The 22,267-nt window shown below is 49.2% G+C and overlaps 1 pseudogene; it reads right to left on the bottom strand.

Annotated features, from left to right (window-relative positions):
• Positions 1-17,097: 17,097 nt before the first annotated feature.
• LOC125527315 (uncharacterized) lies at positions 17,098-17,680 on the bottom strand (annotated as a pseudogene).
• Positions 17,681-22,267: the final 4,587 nt, after the last annotated feature.

Here is a 22,267-nt window from a genome sequence, read left to right as displayed (position 1 = left end):
GTCAGTAGTTGTTGTTCAGGATCATCTTCAAAAGTGGACTTACCATGGGTTCCTTCCATCTCCGGTGATAAGCAAAAATCATCCATTGCGTTGTCTTCAACAAGGTAGTCCACATCATCCATTCTAGTCTCGGTATGCCATCCCTACTTACTCCGCCAAATGATTGCTCGAGTTTTCCCTAGGCTGGTATAGATAATTTTATTGATCTCTGGATCAAAAGTAATTCTTTTTGCCACTTAAGGGATGATTCTACGGGTCACCCTCCTCCAAGATGTCTCGTTTTGGTGGCATGGCAACTCAATTCCTCGCTATGTTGGCAACCGACCACCACCCTTTTAGGTGTGGAATTGTTGCCTACCTAGTGAACCTTTGTCATGTGTTTCACTCCATTCCTCTCGATGTATGCTTCGTGTCTCATCTCGAGAGTTGTTTCAGCGTCTCGCTCCGCGAGTTGATCCTGAGTTGTTCGATCTTCGATAAGATCAATCCTTCTAGAGTTTTCCCTTTCCTCTCATTGTCATGTTAGTTGTAGTTCTCAAAGCAAGACATCGAGATCAAGGTGATGCAATGAATCAACATCCTCGAGAAAGACATCTGGATCGTGAAGATCGTGTTAGCTTTGTGTCCCCTCTGTCTTCTTACCTCACGTCCTGAATCTCGGGACGAGATCCTTGTTAGTGGGGGTGAGTTGTCACAGCCCTAGCTTTGGCCTTTGCTTGTCATTGCATCTGCATCCATGCATCATCTTAAATTCAAGGAAATTGAATTGAGGGAATTCTCAAGCCTCAGAAATATTTTAAAAATGATCAACATTAAAATATTTCAAATGAGCCCAACAAAATGTTCCTGCCAACCTCTGAAAATATTGGCAAGAGCTATAACTCAAACCAATATTTTTGGAATTACAGAAATAATTATTCTTGGGCCTTTGAATTAAATCACTAGCTATTTGAATTGGGTTTATATTTACTATAAAATAGATATAAGCCCAATAATTTTGAAAATTTGCATGTGGCTCTGAACTAGTTTCCTAAGTCCACATAATAATTTTCAGAAGCATAAAAATTGGTTTGTTTAAAAACCAAAATCAAAACAAACTTCAAAAAAAATAGAAAACAGTAAGAGAATAGAAAGACAGAAACCTCACTGGGCCTTACCTGGCCGGCCTGGCACTGTAGCAGCCCAGCCGGGCAAAGCCAGCCCAGCCCACCTCCACCTCCCCTGTCGCCTTCCTCCTTTGCCAGGAGGATGAGCGCGTGGCCGCAGCGCGCTGGCACGCGCCGCGCCAGCTCCTGCTCGCCGTCGAGGGCCTGGATGCCCCACGAGTGCCACGCCTCCTCCCCAACCCCCTCTCACTTATCCCTCGCTCTCTGGACCTCCCTTCCCCTCGCTTCTCTGATCCCCCCCATGGCTGAGGATGCCGTCGCCGCCGCTCGCTGTTGCCACGGCCACTGGCCCTCCCTCGCCCATCCAACGTGCTCGGGAGCTCCGCCACGCCGTCCTTGTATAACCCACCGAGTCACGTGAGCTGGGAAGCACCGCAACGCCTTCGACATCGTTGTCTTCTACCTCAGGCCACCGAGATCGCCGGCAATGCCATGACGCCGTCTGTGCTTCCCCGAGTCCATTTCGACGCCCCCTACAACCGTTGTGAGCTACCGCTTCGAACCCCTCTCTTCCCCGCCTCGATTGCACCTTGTACCCCTCGTTCTCACCGGAGCCGAAGCTCGCCGCCGCCGCGCCATGTGGCCGTCGTGGCTATAGCCACTGGAGCTTCCACCTGAGTACACTACCGTTCTCAGAATGACCCCACAAGACCGTAGCCACCAACATCTCCCCCTCTCGTGCACCGCAACCCCAAACCCGCAACCCACCGTGCTCCGGTCGCCGCCGTTTTGGTCGCCGTCGTTGACTCCGTCCATCCCCGCTCGAACCACGGCCACCCACGGATGTGTCTCTCTCCCCTCTTTCAAACGCGCCCTTCCGCGTATAGAACGGTGGCCCATAGAGCAAACCCGAAGCGGGCACCACCGCGGCCTGTCGTCGCCGGCGGTTAAACGTCGGTGGCCGACGTGGCGCCGTCATTAGGGGCTAATCACGCCCTAATTAACCCCCCTTGCTCACTGACAAATGGGCCCCATGCCCTAATTAACCCCAGCTTTATTTCTGCTTAGATTAGTCATAACCCCGCGGGACCCACGCGTCAGCTTTGACCTTGCTGACGTGGCCTTTGACCGGCCCCACACGTCAGTGACTCATGCCAGCATTGTGTCACTGACCAGTGGACCCCACTGGTCAGGTTTGACCAAGAGGCGCCCAATTGACCTGCTGACATCAGGGTGATGTCATGCTGATGCAATAACTCTTTTTCTGGACTTAATTTTATTCAGAAAATTCCAGAAAATTGTCTAAACTTCTAAAAATCATAGAAATTCAACCGTAACTCCAAATAAAATAAATTATATATGTAAAATTATCAGAAAAATTCAAGGAATCCATCTGTACCCTTTTCATGCATGTTTGAACAATGTTTGTCCTCTGTTTTGGACAAAACAAATACAGGGCATTTAAATAAACATATATGGAGTTGGAATTTGAATCTTGTATTCAAACCAACTTCATTTAAATCATAACTAGATGCATTAGCTCAAAAAAACGGCATATTGCCATGACATGATCATGCATCATATTGTGCATTGCATTGATTGTGATTCTTTCTCTGTTGCCGGTATTTTTCCCCTCTCGATAGACGTGGTTTCAACGATGAGATCGATGATATCGATGAAGAACTATACTATCTTCAGAAGTGCCAGGCAAGCACAACCCCCTTGTTCATTCCGATACAAGCCCACTCTCTCGCTCTTGCTCTCTTTTACTGCATTAGGACAACAACGATTCATCTGTTACTTGTTGCGGTAGTTGAACCCCTTATCCTCTGCATGACCTGTCATTGCCACAGTAAATAGATGAAACCCACTAGCATAAGTAGGAGTTGTTTGAGCCCTGATGTGCCGACTCATTCATGCTTGTTTGTCATGCCTGCTACTGCTTAGAGTTGAGTCAGGTCTGATTCATCGGGGATGGATCGGAGGTGTGTAAACATGTCCTACTGTGTGTGAGTTAAGTGTGTGAACAAGATTTGGTAAAGGTAGCGGTGAGAGGCCATGTAGGAGTACATGGTGGGTTGTCTCATTGAAACCGTCCTTAGGAACTGAGTTCTGTGTTTGTGATCCATGAAACAGTTACTACCACGCATTGGGCCCGAAACCAATGGACCCTCTCGGCTTCTTGATCACCCTTGTCCTCTGTCCAGGAGTAGCAACTAGTTTCTGGTGTTTATAGGATATGTGTTGGCGGCCGTGCGTAGCGCTGACCCTAGGGGTGGGCTGTGATGCGGTAGATACACCGTGGCATGGTGTACCGGGCGCTCATTTGGTGTCTCGGGAACCCTGTTCACATCGTTCGGGGCCGTATGTGGAAACCTCGGCCGGACTCCCTGCGGATGGAACCTGGATAGGCGATAAACCTGGACTGGAGACTTGAGTGTTTAGGTAGGCCGTGGCCGACACCCTCGTTGGGCTTCTGCTTGAAGGTTGCCGAGTACATGTCGTGTAAACGGCGGTAAGTGGTGAGAGCGTGTGTGAAGAAGTACACCCCTGCAGGGTTAACATCATCTATTCGAATAGCCATGTCCGCGGTAATGGACTTCTGGGTTGCCTATAACAGTTCATAGACAAGTGAAAGTGGATACTCTAAAACTCGCAAGATAAGTGTGAGTGCTATGGATGGCCTTCTCGTAGTTAGACGGGAGTGGATCCATAGTGGTGTATTGATTGGTGAATATGTGGACTCGTGTGCGCCACCTCAAAAGAGTTGCTTGCAGTCGTAGTTCAGGTTAGCCACTGAGTCAAAGCTGGCTTGCTGCAGTTAAACTCCACCCCCCCCCCTTGTTGATACCGATGCATATGTAGTTTAGGACTGATGTAAGTCTTGCTGAGTACCTTTGTACTCACGTTTCCTTAATTTATGTTTTGCAGAGAGAGATTTCAGTCTTGCTAGTAGTTCCGCGTGGACTTCGATGTTTAGCTTGATACCTCAGCTACGATCTTGTGCCCTCGGCAGGATCTGGTAGATAGTCAGGCTTCTTAGCCTCTTTCATTTGTAGATGTCTGTTCTCAGACATGTTAAGCTTCCGCATGTGCTTTGATTTGTATGCTCTGAATGTTGGGTCATGAGACCCATGTTTGTAATATCTCGCTCCTCGGAGCCTAATGAATAAATACTGGAGTCGTAGAGTTATGTGGTGATGCCATGTTGTATTTACACATATCAAGCATATTGTGTGTATGATTGAAATGCTTGCTATGTGTGGGATCCGACAATCTAGTTGTTTATCCTTGGCAGCCTCTCTTATGGGGAAATGTAGTCTAGTGCCTCCTTGAGCCATAGTAGTCCGCTACAGCCCGGTTCACCGGAGTCCTGCTAGCCTAGCACTACTGCTCAGGACACTTGACTGGCCGGCATGTGTTTCACTTTGTTCCTGTGTCTGTCCCTTCGGGGAAATGTCACGCGGTGACATCCGGAGTCCTGCCTAGCCTGCTATAGCCCGGGTTCCCGGAGTCCTGTTAGCCCAGTGCTACAGCCCGGATTCACACGCTGCTGACCGACACGTTCGAAGTTGATTCATGTATGCCTGTCCCCATGGGTTAGTGCCGCTTTGAGTTCACGACTAGCCATGTCGGCCCGGGTTCTCTGTCATATGGATGCTAGCGACACTATCATATACGTGAGCCAAAAGGTGCAAACGGTCCCGGGCCATGGTAAGGTGACACCCGTGGGAATACCGTGCGTGAGGCCGCAAAGTGATATGAGGTGTTACCGGCTAGATCGATGTGACTTGGAATCGGGGTCCTGACAGCAATGCAATCGCGCAGTAATACTTTACTTTATCACTAAACGGTAGCGATAGTCGTGGAAGCATAAGATTGGCGAGACGACAACGATGCTACGATGGAGATCAAGGTGTCGTGCCGGTGACGATGGTGATCATGACGGTGCTTCGGAGATGGAGATCACAGGCACAAGATGATGATGGCCATATCATATCACTTATATTGATTGCATGTGATGTTTATCTTTTATGCATCTTATCTTGCTTTGATTGACGGTAGCATTATAAGATGATCTCTCACTAAAATTTTCAAGAAGTGTTCTCCCTGAGTATGCACCGTTGCGAAAGTTCTTCGTGCTGAGACACCACGTGATGATCGGGTGTGATAGGCTCTACGTTCAAATACAACGGGTGCAAAACAGTTGCACACGCGGAATACTCAGGTTATACTTGACGAGCCAAGCATATACAGATATGGCCTCGGAACACGGAGACCGAAAGGTCGAGCGTGAATCATATAGTAGATATTATCAACATAGTGATGTTCACCAATGAAACTACTCCATCTCACGTGATGATCGGACATGGTTTAGTTGATTTGGATCACATGATCACTTAGAGGATTAGAGGGATGTCTATCTAAGTGGGAGTTCTTTAAGTAATTTGATTAATTGAACTTAAATTTATCATGAACTTAGTACCTGATAGTATCTTGCTTATGTATGTTTGATTGTAGATAGATGGCCCGTGTTGTTGTTCCGTTGAATTTTAATGCGTTCCTTGAGAAAGCAAAGTTGAAAGATGATGGTAGCAATTACACGGACTGGGTCCGTAACTTGAGGATTATCCTCATTGCTGCACAGAAGAATTACGTCCTGTAAGCACCACTGGGTGCCAGGCCTGCTGCTGGAGCAACACGAGATGTTATGAACGTCTGGCAGAGCAAAGCTGATGACTACTCGATAGTTCAGTGTGGCATGCTTTACGGCTTAGAATCGGGACTTCAACGACGTTTTGAACGTCATGGAGCATATGAGATGTTCCAGGAGTTGAAGTTATTATTTCAAGCAAATGCCCGAATTGAGAGATATGAAATCTCCAATAAGTTCTATAGCTGCAAGATAGAGGAGAACAGTTCTGTCAGTGAGCATATACTCAAAATGTCTGGGTATAATAATCACTTCATTCAGATGGGAGTTAATCTTCCAGATGATTGCATCATTGACAGAATTATCCAATCACTGCCACCAAGCTACAAGAGCTTCGTGATGAACTATAATATGCAAGGGATGAACAAGACTATTCCCGAACTCTTCGCAATGCTAGAAGCTGCGGAGGTAGAAATCAAAAAGGAGCATAAAGTGTTGATGGTCAACAAGACCACTAGTTTCAAGAAAAAGGGCAAAGGGAAGAAGAAGGGGAACTTCAAGAAAAACGGCAAGCAAGTTGCTGCTCAAGAGAAGAAACCCAAGTCTGGACCTAAGCCTGAAACTGAGTGCTTCTACTGCAAGCAGACTGGTCACTGGAAGCGGAACTGCCCCAAGTATTTGGTGGATAAGAAGGATGGCAAGGGGAACAAAGGTATATGTGATATACATGTTATTGATGTGTACCTTACTAATGCTCACAGTAACACCTGGGTATTTGATACTGGTTCTGTTGCTAATATTTGCAACTCGAAACAGGGACTACGGATTAAGCGAAGATTGGCTAAGGACGAGGTGACGATGCGCGTGGGAAACGGTTCCAAAGTCGATGTGATCGCGGTCGGCACGCTACCTCTACATCTACCTTCGGGATTAGTATTAGACCTAAATAATTGTTATTTGGTGCCAGCGTTGAGCATGAACATTATATCTGGATCTTCTTTAATGCGAGACGGTTATTCATTTAAATCAGAGAATAATGGTAGTTCTATTTATATGAGTAATATCTTTTATGGTCATGCACCCTTGAAGAGTGGTCTATTCTTATTGAATCTCGATAGTAGTGATACACATATTCATAATGTTGAAGCCAAAAGATGCAGAGTTGATAATGATAGTGCAACTTATTTGTGGCACTGCCGTTTAGGACATATCGGTGTAAAGCGCATGAAGAAACTCCATACTGATGGACTTTTGGAGCCACTTGATTATGAATCACTTGGTACTTGCGAACCGTGCCTCATGGGCAAGATGACTAAAACACCGTTCTCCGGTACAATGGAGAGAGCAACAGATTTGTTGGAAATCATACATACAGATGTATGTGGTCCAATGAATATTGAGACTCGTGGCGGATATCGTTATTTTCTCACCTTCACAGATGACTTAAGCAGATATGGGTATATCTACTTAATGAAACATAAGTCTGAAACATTTGAAAATTTCAAAGAATTTCAGAGTGAAGTTGAAAATCATTGTAACAAGAAAATAAAGTTTCTACGATCTGATCGTGGAGGAGAATATTTGAGTTACGAGTTTGGTGTACATTTGAAGCAATGCGGAATAGTTTCGCAACTCACGCCACCCAGAACACCACAGCGTAATGGTGTGTCCGAACGTCGTAATCGTACTTTACTAGATATGGTGTGATTTATGATGTCTCTTACTGATTTACCGCTATCGTTTTGGGGTTATGCTTTAGAGACGGCCGCATTCACGTTAAATAGGGCACCATCGAAATCCGTTGAGACGACACCTTATGAACTATGGTTTGGCAAGAAACCAAAGTTGTCGTTTCTGAAAGTTTGGGGCTGCGATGCTTATGTGAAAAAGCTTCAACCTGATAAGCTCAAACCCAAATCGGAGAAATGTGTCTTCATAGGATATCCAAAGGAAACTATTGGATACACCTTCTATCACAGATCCGAAGGCAAGACTTTTGTTGCTAAATTCGGAAACTTTCTGGAGAAGGAGTTTCTCTCGAAAGATGTGAGTGGGAGGAAAGTAGAACTTGATGAGGTAACTGTACCTGCTCCCTTATTGGAAAGTAGTACATCACAGAAAACTGTTTCTGCGACACCTACACCAATTAGTGAGGAAGCTAATGATAATGATCATGAAACTTCAGGACAAGATACTACTGAACCTCGTAGATCAACCAGAGTAAGATCCGCGCCAGAATGGTACGGTAATCCTGTTCTGGAAATCATGCTGCTAGATCATGATGAACCTACGAACTATGAAGAAGCGATGGTGAGCCCAGATTCCGCAAAATGGCTTGAAGCCATGAAATCTGAGATGGGATCCATGTATGAGAACAAAGTATGTACTTTTGTTGACTTGCTCGATGATCGGCAAGCAATTGACAATAAATGGATTTTCAAGAAGAAGACTGACGCTGACGGTAATATTACTGTCTACAAAGCTCGACTTATCGCAAAAGGTTTTCGACAAGTTCAAGGGGTTGACTACGATGAGACCTTCTCACCCGTAGCGATGCTTAAGTCTGTCCGAATCATGTTAGCAATTGCCGCATTTTATGATTATGAAATTTGGCAGATGGATGTCAAAACTGCATTCCTGAATGGATTTCTGGAAGAAGAGTTGTATATGATGCAACCGGAAGGTTTTGTCGATCCAAAGGGAGCTAACAAAGTGTGCAAGCTCCAGCGATCCATTTATGGACTGGTGCAAGCCTCTCGGAGTTGGAATAAACGCTTTGATAGTGTAATCAAAGCATTTGGTTTTATACAGAATTTCGGAGAAGCCTGTATTTACAAGAAAGTGAGTGGGAGCTCTGTAGCATTTCTGATATTATATGTAGATGACATATTACTGATTGGAAATGATATAGAATTTTTGGATAGCATAAAGGGATACTTAAATAAGAGTTTTTCAATGAAAGACCTCGGTGAAGCTGCTTACATATTAGGCATAAAGATCTATAGAGATAGATCAAGACGCTTAATTGGACTTTCACAAAGCACATACCTTGACAAGATTTTGAAGAAGTTCAAAATGGATCAAGCAAAGAAAGGGTTCTTGCCTGTGTTACAAGGTGTGAAGTTGAGTCAGACTCAATGCCCGACCACTGCAGAAGATAGAGAGAAAATGAAAGATGTTCCCTATGCTTCAGCCATAGGCTCTATCATGTATGCAATGCTGTGTACCAGACTTGATGTGTGCCTTGCTATAAGTTTAGCAGGGAGGTACCAAAGTAATCCAGGAGTGGATCACTGGACAGCGGTCAAGAACATCCTGAAATACCTGAAAAGGACTAAGGATATGTTTCTCGTATATGGAGGTGACAAAGAGCTCATTGTAAACGGTTACGTTGATGCAAGCTTTGACACTGATCCGGACGATTCTAAATCGCAAACCGGATACGTGTTTACATTAAATGATGGAGCTGTCAGTTGGTGCATTTCAAAACAAAGCGTCGTGGCGGGATCTACATGTGAAGCAGAGTACATAGCTGCTTCGGAAGCAGCAAACGAAGGAGTCTGGATGAAGGAGTTCATATCCGATCTAGGTGTCATACCTAGTGCATCGGGTCCAATGAAAATCTTTTGTGATAACACTGGTGCAATTGCCTTGGCAAAGGAATCCAGATTTCACAAGAGAACCAAGCACATTAAGAGACGCTTCGATTCCATCCGGGATCTAGTCCAGGTGGGAGACATAGAGATTTGCAAGATACATACGGAGCTGAATGTAGCAGACCCGTTGACTAAGCCTCTTCCACGAGCAAAACATGATCAGCACCAAAGCTCCATGGGTGTTAGAATCATTACTGTGTAATCTAGATTATTGACTCTTGTGCAAGTGGGAGACTGAAGGAAATATGCCCAAGAGGCAATAATAAAGTTATTATTTATTTTCTTATATCATGATAGAAGTTTATTATTCATGCTAGAATTGTATTAACCGGAAACATAATACATGTGTGAATACATAGACAAACAGAGTGTCACTAGTATGCCTCTACTTGACTAGCTCGTTAATCAAAGATGGTTATGTTTCCTAACCATTGACAAAGAGTTGTCATTTGATTAACGGGATCACATCATTAGTTGAATGATCTGATTGACATGACCCATTCCATTAGCTTAGCATCCGATCGTTTAGTATGTTGCTATTGCTTTCTTCATGACTTATACATGTTCCTATGACTATGAGATTATGTAACTCCCGTGTGCCGGAGGAACACTTTGTGTGCTACCAAACGTCACAACGTAACTGGATGATTATAAAGGTACTCTAGAGGTGTCTCCAAAGGTACATGTTGGGTTGACATATTTCGAGATTAGGATTTGTCACTCCGATCGTCGGAGAGGTAACTCTGGGCCCTCTCGGTAATGCACATCACTTAAGCCTTGCAAGCAATGCAACTAATGAGTTAGTTGCGAGATGATGTATTACAGAACGAGTAAAGAGACTTGCCGGTCACGAGATTGAACTAGGTATTGGATACCGACGATCGAATCTCGGGCAAGTAACATACCGATGACAAAGGGAACAACGTATGTTGTTATGCGGTCTGACCGATAAAGATCTTCGTAGAATATGTAGGAGCCAATATGGGCATCCAGGTCCCGCTATTCGTTATTGACCGGAGACATGTCTCGGTCATGTCTACATTGTTCTCGAACCCGTAGGGTCCGCACGCTTAAGGTTTCAATGACAGTTATATTATGAGTTTATATGTTTTGATATACCGAAGGTTGTTCGGAGTCCCAGATGTGATCACGGACATGACGAGGAGTCTCGAAATGGTCGAGACATAAAGATTTATATATTGGACGGCTATATTCGGGCACCGGAAGTGTTCCGGATGATTTCGGAGAAAACCGGAAAGCCGGAGGGTTACCGGAACCCCCCCGGGAGAAGTAATGGGCCATACGGGCCTTAGTGGAGAGAGAGAGGGGCAGCCAAAGGTGGGCCGCGCGCCTCCTCCCCCCTGGTCCGAATTGGACTAGGAGAGGGGGGGGGCGGCGCCCCCCTTTCCTTCTCCCTCCCCACTTCTTTCCCCCTCCTAGTAGGAGTCCTACTCCTACTAGGAGGAGGACTCCTCCTTGGCGCGCCATAGGGGCCGGCCGGCCTCCTCCTCTCTTGAACCTTTATATACGGAGGCAGGGGCACCCCAGAAACACACAAGTTGATCCACGTGATCATATTCTTAGCCGTGTGCGGCGCCCCCTGCCACCATAATCCTCGATAATATTGTAGCGGTGCTTAGGCGAAGCCCTGCGACAGTAGTACATCAAGATCATCACCACGCCGTCGTGCTGACGGAACTCTTCCCCGACACTTTGCTGGATCGGAGTCCGGGGATCGTCATCGAGCTGAACGTGTGCTAAAACTCGGAGGTGCCGTAGTTTCGGTGCTTGATCGGTCGGGCCGTGGAGACGTACGACTACATCAACCAAACGCTTCCGTTGTCGATCTACAAGGGTACGTAGATCACACTCTCCCCTCTCGTTGCTATGCATCACCATGATCTTGCGTGTGCGTAGGAAATTTTTTGAAATTACTACATTCCCCAACAACTTCTTGTATGAGTCTACTTTTGTGAAGGCTTTGAGTGATATGGCACTACTATAGAGCCGGCAACGGCGAAAAGCTCCTTTGGTGCACGGCGTCCACTAGTATGCTTATCAGCGTCATTGGTTTGCATGTGGATCATCATCTAGTATTTAATGATCAATGTATAAGGAAGCTGCAGCTGATTTTCATCTGGCAGTATTCATCGCGTAATGCAGCACCTTGGTCCTGGATTCATCCACCTCACGTAGCATATGTCCCACGAGCCAGCTCCTTATTAGGTCAGAATCTGGAACTGGTTACATTTTGTACCAACTCGATGCACAGGTACAAGATCGACACATTAGGCTACATTAGGCTGGCCTCTGTCACACATTTATCTTGAGGAGCAATTAATGCACCTGAGCAATTAACTTGCCAGTTCAATAGTTTTTTTAGTTGTCATGCAATCACTAGTGGATAATTAGTTTGTCAATTTACCTAACCATGGTGTACTAATCGGACAACTGCGTACAGTTTATATGCACCCCAATTACATGCATCCATTGCTAATCGACTAATTGAAGCATGCATTTGCATTTAAGTGCTAATCATGTCATTTTTAACTTCTCGTGCCGCAAATTGCCTCGACGCTCGCTCATTATATATGCAGCACTGTAACCTTTTTTTATTTGATCAGACAATCCTTATCATCTCACCACCACGCGCTCTCAAATCATTTACTGTTCTTCTCCCCCCTCCCCACCTCTCACCTATCGGAAACGCTCACGGCGGCGCTCAAGATCAAAATCTCCAGGGATCCCACCGCCACCGCCGCTGGCACACAATCAACACTTTGCGGCCACTTTCTCAATAGCTCGGATGCTTCCACCCCCCCCCCCCCCCCCCCTCTTCGTGGCTCTGCTGGTGAGCTGAACCAGCCATCAATCTTGTGTACGATGAGTTTGACATGCACATGATCTAGGGTTTCAAAGCTTTTGCACCAAAGGGGATTGTTTGGAACTGTTTATGCAAGACGTGTCTCCTCACTCGAACGGCTGGTGGTAGCATATTTATGGCATCGTTGTCACGGCCGTCCTTCGGCCTGTCTTCGGACCTATATAAGCCAAAACAGATGCACACACAGAGTCAGCAGTAACGCAGCCCAATCCGCCCGCACACTCGAATACTCGCCCGAAACAGTATGCATGCACCACATGTCTCGCAAAATATATATACTATATAAGATAAAGTCAGGCCATGAGCTGCATGCACGCATGCACATTTACCAGCCCGCCATCTTGATCGGCCCCAGCCATTCTTCTTAACTCCATGCCCTCATTTTGCATATAGTACCAACATGTCACAAACCGTATCACATGCAAGCGCCAGCACACAAAATATCCCCGCCCCCTAAACAAACACCACCCAACATCTTGTTTACACCACCACACTGTCAAGTTCTCAAGAAACACTTCCAAGTTCTCAAGAAACTAGCTGTTGATCTATGATGGGAAAAAAAGGAAATCAAGCTCAATTAGAAGAATTCCATATTGCAAGAACATAGCTTCAAAATTGATACCTTAGTTGCCCCTCCATGTCGACGAACTCCATATTTCTGTCGATCATGCAATAGATCCAACCGAAACACCAAGAGCTTTCGGTTTACGTTTTTGCTTTTATGTGCCACACCTGGGCTGGCTATATTAAGTGGTGCGAAATGCATGGGCCCGGGCTAAAACAACACACACGTAAAATGTTGGCCAGGTACTTATGGGGTCATATCATCTACCACATGCAAGCATACCTGAGCCGATTCTCGCATAGGATGCCATCATGCTCGGTACAAGTGATAATGCAAACCGGGTGCCGGACACACCATACTGGACCACAACCTGAGTATATAGTACCATCGACATGTAGTATATGTCCCACGTATTGTTCCTACATTACAGGCTGTCGCTGGTTCCTCGCATCACGATGCATGCAGTGCACGATGAGGATAAAGTGCGCCAATGCCGCCGTGCACTGAAAGTGCGCTCCGCGGCAACGGGCTCTTCTATTAGCCATGCTCTTATGCAAGGAGTAGGCACGTATTTTTTCTGGAACCTGGGCGTGAGCATTTAGGACTCTTTTTTTTTGTGCATGTCTAATCTTTCATGGACGTGGGAGCTTAGGACTTTTTTTTTGCATGTGCAAGTTCAATGAGTTTCACGTATGTGGCGAGAATTGATTTTTCTTTACGTGAGTTTTTTTACGCGTGGATTTCATCCCTACGTACATGTTGTTTTCTTCTATAATAAGGCATAGTCTTCTAGCATATCTTAACCATTAAATTTAATATCGAACGGCTATATTAATCTTAATGACGTGGATTAGCGTAGATGCTCGAAAGTTGCATCCAATTAGTATGTATATATATATATATATATATATATATATATATATATATATATATATATATATATATATATATATATATATACTAATTCAGGTGAAACGGTAATTCAGTGAAAATCTGAAAACTTACCACCAGAGCCACCGGATGATACATGGACGGATTAGATAGGAGGTGGGATGCCCGATAGCCACTTAAACGTATTTACACGAAACACCTTGCTATACACCACAGCTGCAACACCCTTCGTCTTTTCCTCTCCCTCCTCATGTGCTTGTTCTTCCCTGATGTTGACTGCCGGCGAATCCGGGGAACCAGAGTGTGGAAGGGTTGAGGTACTTGCCAGCGACTGCGCTAGCATGAATTCAACGTCGTGCACGTGGTCTTGCTGGTGGATCCGGCAAATCTGGTGAAGACCACGACGAATGCCGGAGCAGCGGCCGCGGCGGCGATGGATGCTTAACGGAGCACGAGCCTGACATGGTTGAGTAGCTCATGCACCTAGCGATAGCAACGCCTCCTTTGGAACCCTGCCTGCCCACCGCCCGCCGGCCCAGCCGGTGCGTTGACCGCACCCTCAGGCGGTTCCTCTTCCCCCGTGAACGCCCCCGTCGGGGACGGGCATCCAAATTCTTGGTGGTGACCGTAATTTATTCATGGCAGCTTCTAGCCCCCTTCTAATTGGTTTGATTATAGTCTCATACTGTATGGCTGGCTGGCTGTAGACAATTGGTGCAACTCACGATATATTCATCGGGTGAGTATGCACGTATATATATATATAGGTACAAGGGGAGTCTAGACCTCAACTATACAAGGAAGGAGGTAGACTTGTTGTATTAGAAACACACATGGAATATACATCTCAACACCACCCCCCCCCCCCCCCCCCCCCCGCAGTCGAAGCGTCGCTACGGCCGACGCAAAGGCTGGATCGAAACTCCTCGAAAGGGGCCGTAGGCAACCCCTTGGTCATGATGTCTGCAAACTGTTGGGAAGTAGGGACGTGGAGAACACGAACATGACCAAGAGCTACCTGTTCCCGAACAAAATGAATATCCAGCTCAATATGCTTGGTGCGACGATGATGAACCGGGTTGGCGGAGAGGTAAACCGCGGAGACGTTGTCACAGTAGACAATCGTGGCCATGTCGACAGGACAAGAGAGCTCATGAAGAAGTTGACGAAGCCAGGAGCACTCTACAAAAACATTAGCCACCGCTCGATACTCCGCCTCAGCGCTGGAGCGACAAATAGTGGGCTGCCGTTTAGACGACCAAGAGATCAAGGACGGTCCAAAATAAACACAGTACCCCGAGGTGAAACGTCGCGTGTCGGGGCAGCCGGCCCAATCAGCATCAGAGTAGGCGGTGATGTCCATAGCAGTAGAGGCATGAAGAGTCAATCTGAGATACATGGTGCCGCGGATGTAACGGAGAACACGTTTGACCGTGGTCCAGTGAGCATCACGAGGGGCATGCATGTGTAAGCAGACCTGCTAGACAGCATACTGAAGCTCCGGTCGTGTCAGTGTGAGATACTAAAGAGCGCCCATAATAGACCGATAAAACGAAGCATCCGGAGCAGGGGAGCCGTTAGTGGCAGAGAGCTTGGCCTTCGTGTCGATAGGCGTAGATGCGGGTTTGCAATTAAGCATCCCAACGCGATCAAGAAGCTCTTGAGCATACTTCCGCTGATGGAGAAAGAAGCCATCCGCACGGTGAACAACCTCGATGCCGAGGAAGTAGTGCAGAGGACCCGAGTCCTTAATGGCAAACTCAGCGCGAAGACGATTAGTAAGCTGTCGAAGGAGAGCACTAGGGCAAGCTGTCATGATGATGTCATCAACATAGAGCAACAGGTAGGCGGTAGCATCACCGTGTCGGTATATGAACAGCGAAGCATCTGAGCGTGTGGAGCGGAAGCGAGCTAATAAAGGAACTCTACGATGCGCTGGTACCAAACGCGGGGAGCCTTCTTGAGCCCGTACAAGGAGCGGGAAAGCGGACAAACATGCTCCGGATGAGTGTCATCGACGAACCCAGTCGGCTGTTGACAATACACCTGCTCCTCGAGATGACCATGGAGAAATGCGTTGGAGACGTCCATCTGATGCACCGGCCAAGCATGAGATATTGCGAGCTGAAGGACAGTGTGAATCGTCCCGGGCTTGACAACCGGGTCGAATGTATCCGTGAAGTCAATGCCAGCACGTTGTCGGAAACCCCAAACCACCGAACGGGCCTTATAGCGGTCGAGTGTGCCGTCGGGGTGAAACTTATGCTTGAACACCCACTTCCTGGTAATGACGTTAGCGTGCCGAGGACGGGGAACGAGCTGCCAAGTGTCGTTGTGCTGTAAGGCCTCAAATTCCTCCTTCATCGCTGCGTACTAAAGTGGATCACGAAGAGCCATACTAGCGGAGGTCGGAAGAGGCGACAGAGACACGACCGAGTAGCGGAGACTCGGCCGATGAACTCCCATGCGTGCACGGGTAAGAGGGGCGGCGGGCTGTGTCACAGCGGCCAGAGCAGCTAGAACCGAGGGCGCCCCAGGCGTTGCGCCAGAAGATGACGGGCTGGGCGTCTGACTCGGTGAAAGTGCTGGTGAAGACGAAGGCGGCAAGCCCGGCGAAGCAGCCTGCGAAGCCGGCGTGCCCGGAGAGCCCGGCGTGGCCGGGGAGCCCGGCGTGGCAGACGAAGAAGCTGGCGTGGCCGGGGAGCCCGGCGTGGCAGACGAAGAAGCCGGCGTGGCCGGCGAGCCCGGCGTGGCAGACGAAGAAGCCGGCGTGGCCGGCGAGCCCAGCGAAGAGGCCGGTGTGGCTGGCAAGCCTGCCGAAGAGGCCGGCATAGCCGGCGAGCCCGATGCGTCCAGCGCAGAGGCCACCGTGCCTGTCGAGCCCAGCGAGGGGGCTGGCAAGGCTGGCGGGACAGGGGCCAGGGCAGCATGCCGGCAAGAGGAGCCAGGCAAGGCGACATCATCTCCCGTAGGTAGTGCCATCAACTGTTCCTGTGCAAAAGGAAAACAATGCTCGTCGAAGTAAACATGCCGAGAAGTGATGACACGGTGAGACACCGGATCATAACATCAGTAGACTTTAGAGCATCTCCAATACATGGTCCAAAATTTGGCGGCCCAAAATCGGAGATGTAAAATTTGGACCGTCAAAAAGTGCGTTTTGGAGCTTCGAAAAAAGCTCAACTCCAACAGATGGTCCTAATTGATGGTCCAAAATAGCAACTCCAATAGATGGTCCAAAATGAAGATGTAAAACGACATACTACTAGTGCATTCAACAGAGTTCAAACATCAAATTCAACATAGTTTCATACATCAACTTCAACTACTACTTATTCAAACTACTCCTCATCGGAGCTACAGAACTGCTCCAAGAACTCCTCCTTCGTCGTTTCATCGCACCCCCCCCTCCTCCTCAAAGTCTAGGCAGTCCTCCTCGGAAGAAGACTCGATGGGGATCACCGTCGAGGGACCGGACTCAGCCTCCTTCTTCGGCCCCTTCTTCTTCTGCTCCGCCTCATGCTTCCAGTAGTACTCCATCTCGGCCTGGACATACTCCGAATGCTCCCGAGAAAACCTCGCCATCGCCTCCTCATCGGTCTCGCCAGCACTGACGACAACCGACGGCTTCTTCTTCGTCTTCTTCTTCTTCTTCGTCATGATCTCCTTCATGTTGATGCCCTGCGGCACAAGCATCTCCGCTTCTGCCCGACTCTCGATCTCTGGAAAGTTGAGGTGCGACCGAGGCCTCTCGGTACGCCACACCGCCATGTCGTAGGCACGCGCGGCCTCGTGGGCGGAGGGGTACGTACCGATCCACCAACGCCTTCCGGCGTCGGAAAACTCCACACCCCAGTTGCCGGAGGGCTTCTGCCTCACGCGGAAGAAGCCCGACTTTCCCTTCGGCGTCTTCTTCGGCGCCATCGGGAGCGGCATGCGGCCGGGGCGGTGGAGGACGGAGCCGGGCGGGGCGGTGCTTCGAGGCGGCGGTGGCGGAGCTGCGGGGCGGTGGTGGCGGGCGGGGCGGTGGCAGAGCTGCGGGGCGGGCGGGCGACGACGCGGCGTGGAAACAGCAGCGGGCGGCGGGGCCGGATCCGCGGCGGGCGGGCGGCGGGGCGGCATGGAAACATCGGCGGGGGGCGGGGCGGCGCCGGATTTGATGCGGGCGGCGTGCGGCGGGGCGGTGGCGGGGTGCGGAGGCGGCGGGACGGCGACGGACGGGCGGGCGGGAACGGAAATGAAGTGGCGGTTGGGCGTTCGCCGACGGCGGCTGGTTTTGGACTAGATGCATCTCGTGATGTATATTTGCATCGTGAGGTGTTGCATTTTACATCACGAGGAGGCCGCGGTCCAAATCTTTTTGCATATGGACCGTCTATTGGAGCAGCGTTTTTTGCCCCAGATGGTCCAAAAGTTAGTTATTTTTACATTTGGACCATCTATTGGAGATGCTCTTAGTATTAGCCAGGTAACCAAGAAAGACACAAGGCACGGAGAGAGGAGCAAGTTTATGAGGGGCGGTGGCGGCGACACTAGGATAACAGAGGCAACCAAAAATTCGGAGACCATCATAGGAGGGAGGGGAACCGAAGAGGAGATGATGAGGTGTATAACTCCAACGGACACGACAAGGGCGAAGGTTAACAAGAAGTGTGGCGGTGGCAAGGGCATCCGGCCACAACCGGGGTGGCATGTAAGCGTGGAATAAAAGAGTGCGGACACAATCGTTAAGAGTGCGAAGAACCGGTTCTGCCCGGCCATTTTGTTGGGAAGTGTATGGACATGTTAACCGGAAAATAGTGCCGTGGTTGGAGAGAAGGGTGCGGATTGTAATGTTGTCGAATTCCTTCCCGTTGCCAGTTTGAAGAGCATGTATCGGACGGCCAAATTGTGTAGACACATAGGAATAAAACGCGAGGAGAGTTGCGGGAACGTCGGATTTCCTATGAAGCGGAAAAGTCCACACAAAGTGAGAGTAATCATCAAGAATAACAAGGTAATATAGAAAACCAGAATTACTTGTGATAGGTGACGTCCATACATCGCTATGACTAAATTCAAAAGGATAAGATGCAACTGTCGAAGAAGAACTAAACGGGAGTCTAACATGTTTGCCCATGTGGCATGCTTGACAAGAATGAGCATCCACTTTATTGCATGAAAAAGAAAAATCCTTGACTATTTGATGAAGTACGGTGGAGCTAGAATGGCCGAGACGGGCGTGCCAAAGATCAACGCCAGCGGAAAGAGCGAGAGGTGCAGCACATGAAGATGATGAAGGCTGGACGGGGTACATGTCGCCGGGAATGTCACATCGGTGAAGAATCATCCGAGTACAGGCGTCCTTAACAGAGAAACCAACTTCGTCAAATTCGACAGTTACAGAATTATCATGGGAAGAGTACGAACAGAGACTAAATTCTGAATAAGTTGAAGAGACACTAGCACATTATTAAGAGAAAATGGGCTAGACAGAGAAGGAAAAGGACTATAACCAACATGTGTAATGGGGAGACCAGCGTCGTTACCGACGATGATACGGGAAGAAGTGTGAACGGGATATGCGGAGGAAAGGTTACCCGGGTAGGCTCCATGAGATGATGCACCAGTGTCCATGAACCAGTCACCACCGTCGGTGTAGGAACCGGGCTGAGGCGTGTACTGCAGCGCCGAGAGCAAGGCCGGGTCATATGAGACCGGTGGAGTGGGGTAGCCAGGGAACCCCATCACCCCCCACTAGGGTTCGGTGTGCCATAGCCGAACGGTGCAGGGTAGGGGGGAGGCGGTGGTGCAGCGGCGCCGAGCTGAGGAGCGGCGTAGAAGGCCTAGTGCGTCGCCGGTCGAGGCCCGAGAAGACCCGGGAGTGGAGCGCGGGGAACCGGCATCGTGTAAGCAGGAACCACCCTAGTCTAGGGGTTGTGGCTGGTACCCCAAGGCGGTGAAGGGAGCTGCTGCTGCTGCTGACCACCATTGCGTGGCTGACCGCCGCCGTTGTTGGAGCGGTTTCCATGACAATGGCGCCCACCACGGCCGCGGCGATTGCCCTGGTTGGGCTGTTGTTGTGGAGGCGGTGGGACGGGCGCTGGAGGCCGGGGCGGGAAGGCGCCGTACCCGCCCGCACCAGCGGGTGCTGTAGGCAGGGGCGGACGGGGCTGCGGTGGCAGCGGAGCGCCGTGGCCCCCGGCGGGATGTGTTGATGAAGACCCGCCATGGGAGAAGCCAGCGGCGAAGGCGGTGTGAACTGCACGAGCCCGCAGATTCTTCAGGCGACGCTCCTCGAGACGAATATAGGCCACCACCCGCTCATAAGTAGGGTTAGCCATAAGAGTAAGATTGGATGCGGCATTATCGAGATCTTCGGTGAGGCCGGCTGTGAGGGTGGAGAGGAGCAGCTCGTCCCCAACCTTGAAGCCGACGTCGTTGAGCTCGTCGGAGAGGGTCTTGAGGCGCATGCAGCAGGCGTCAATGGAGGAGTCGTTTTGGTGACAACTAAAAAACTCCTGCTGCAGAAAGACGATCCATTGGAGCTTGTTGTCGGTGAAGAGGCCGATGATCTTCGTCCACACCATGTAAGCATCGTCATCGTCGCGAACAACGGTGTGGAAGATGTCCTTGGACACGGTGTGAAAGAGCCACCGGATGATGGTGGCGTCAACCGCCATCCAATCCTCATCGCGACGCATGGCGAGGAAGTCGGTGGTGTCGTCGATGTGATTGCGGACATTGTACTCGCGGAAAAGGAGGTTAAAGTAGGTTTTCCAGGCATAGAAGTTAGCCTCCGTGTGAGAGAGCTTGATCGGGACGCGATCGAAGATCGGGACGTCGCGGATGTATGCCGGGTTAGGGAGGGAACCGGCCTCAGAGGAAGAGGCGAGCGGGTTGCTGCGATGGGAGAGGCTTGAGTGAGACATGGCTGTGGTGTAGGAGAGGATTGGGTGTGGGCTAGGGTTTTCTTTTGGGGAAGAAGCAGTGTGGCGTTGCGAGGGTTTTGGGAACAGGGGCGACGCGGCTGGCATGTGAAGCCGGAAGCAGGAGAGGTGGCGCGGGTTGGGACGTGAGGTGCGGCAGCGACTAGGGCGGCGGTGCAGGAGGGAGTCGCGCGGCGGCAGCTAGGGCGGCGGGAGATGGCGCAGCTGCAGGCTAGGGTTGCGGCGTGCGAGAGAAGGCACAGCGGCAGGCTAGGGCGCGCGAGGGAGGGACAAGTTAGGCTGATACCATGTAGACAATTGGTGCAACGCACGATATATTCATCGGGTTTGTATGCACGTATATATATAGATACAAGGGAAGTCTAGACCTCAACTATACAAGGAAGGAGATAGACTTGTTATACAAGAAACACACATGCAATATAGTACATCTGAACACTGGCTAGCCGGGATCTAGAATTCCCATTAGATGAACTCGTGGGCATGGATGTGTTATCATAGCTTAGGACCCTACGTGTGTGGCGCGGCCGATTGATGCCTGCATGCTTGCGCGTACATTCAGTTTTTGCAATTACTATTAGATGTGGTTGGCCGGCGAGCGGCTGTAGTTCCTTACTCCGGCGAGGCGGCAAGCTCGTTCCGATGCAAGTGCTGAGATGTAAGGTTCTCGAGAAGAAACGATTGTGAGGGGCGGCTGTAAACGGATGCGCAGCTGCACACATACGAACAGGAGGGGATCTGAGCTCTACCTTCCGTCGGATTCGCCTGGCAGTCATTATCGCTGACTCGCCGGACGCGCACAACCTCGCTTCGCGCTCGCGTCCTAGGTCATCTTCCCCGGTGCCGGAACTACCTCGGCGAAGCCAGATAAGAAATTATAGTTCTTCCCCTGCTTCGCCTCATGGTTCGCTGATTCACCAGCTGCCATTATCGGGGAAGAATGAGCACAGGGAGAGGAAGAGGAAAGGGCGAAGGGTGCGCAAAGGTGTTTTCTGTAAATATGTTGGCTACGGGGCTTCCCACCTTCTATCTAGTCCGTCCATATATCATCCGGTGGTTCTGGTGGTAAGTTTCCAGATTTTCACTGAATTACCGTTTTCATCTGATACTTCGCCTTTTAACAAACAACTAAACTTAACCTGATTCGCACAAGAAAAAATTTAACTCAACCTGCTCAAGAAAAGCATTTCTTTCTACTATAACGGTGCATTTCCCATGTAAAAAAAGGTGCATTTCCAATGTACTAAGACCATGCTTCAATGAGCATTTTACATCTACTACACGGGAAAAAAAAGACTTAGCTGTCGTCGGTCAGGTTCATGGTTTCCGCTGGTTTCCCTAGTTTTCGGCGGTGTACTCAGCTTCCGGAGGCGGAAAGAACCGCGGAGGAATGCACAGAGGACATTTTGTGTTACATCCATATTAGATTTTTTGGTTGTTCATCACAAAGTCTCAACAGTGGAGCTCGACTAGTTCGTCATGTTGATGGAGTCCCACAAGGAGATGGTAGCTCTACAGGCGAAGCGGGGCCGTGCCTCACACGATGCGGAGGCCCCCTACTCCGGCGAGAAGGAGGACCATG

The sequence above is a fragment of the Triticum urartu genome, chromosome 6A (assembly GCF_056163025.1).
Source record: "Triticum urartu cultivar PI428250 chromosome 6A, HENAU_Tu73, whole genome shotgun sequence".
Classification (NCBI taxonomy): domain Eukaryota; kingdom Viridiplantae; phylum Streptophyta; class Magnoliopsida; order Poales; family Poaceae; genus Triticum; species Triticum urartu.
The sequence above is the reverse complement of the archived record's forward strand: the minus strand, read 5'-3'. Positions and strand labels throughout refer to the sequence as shown.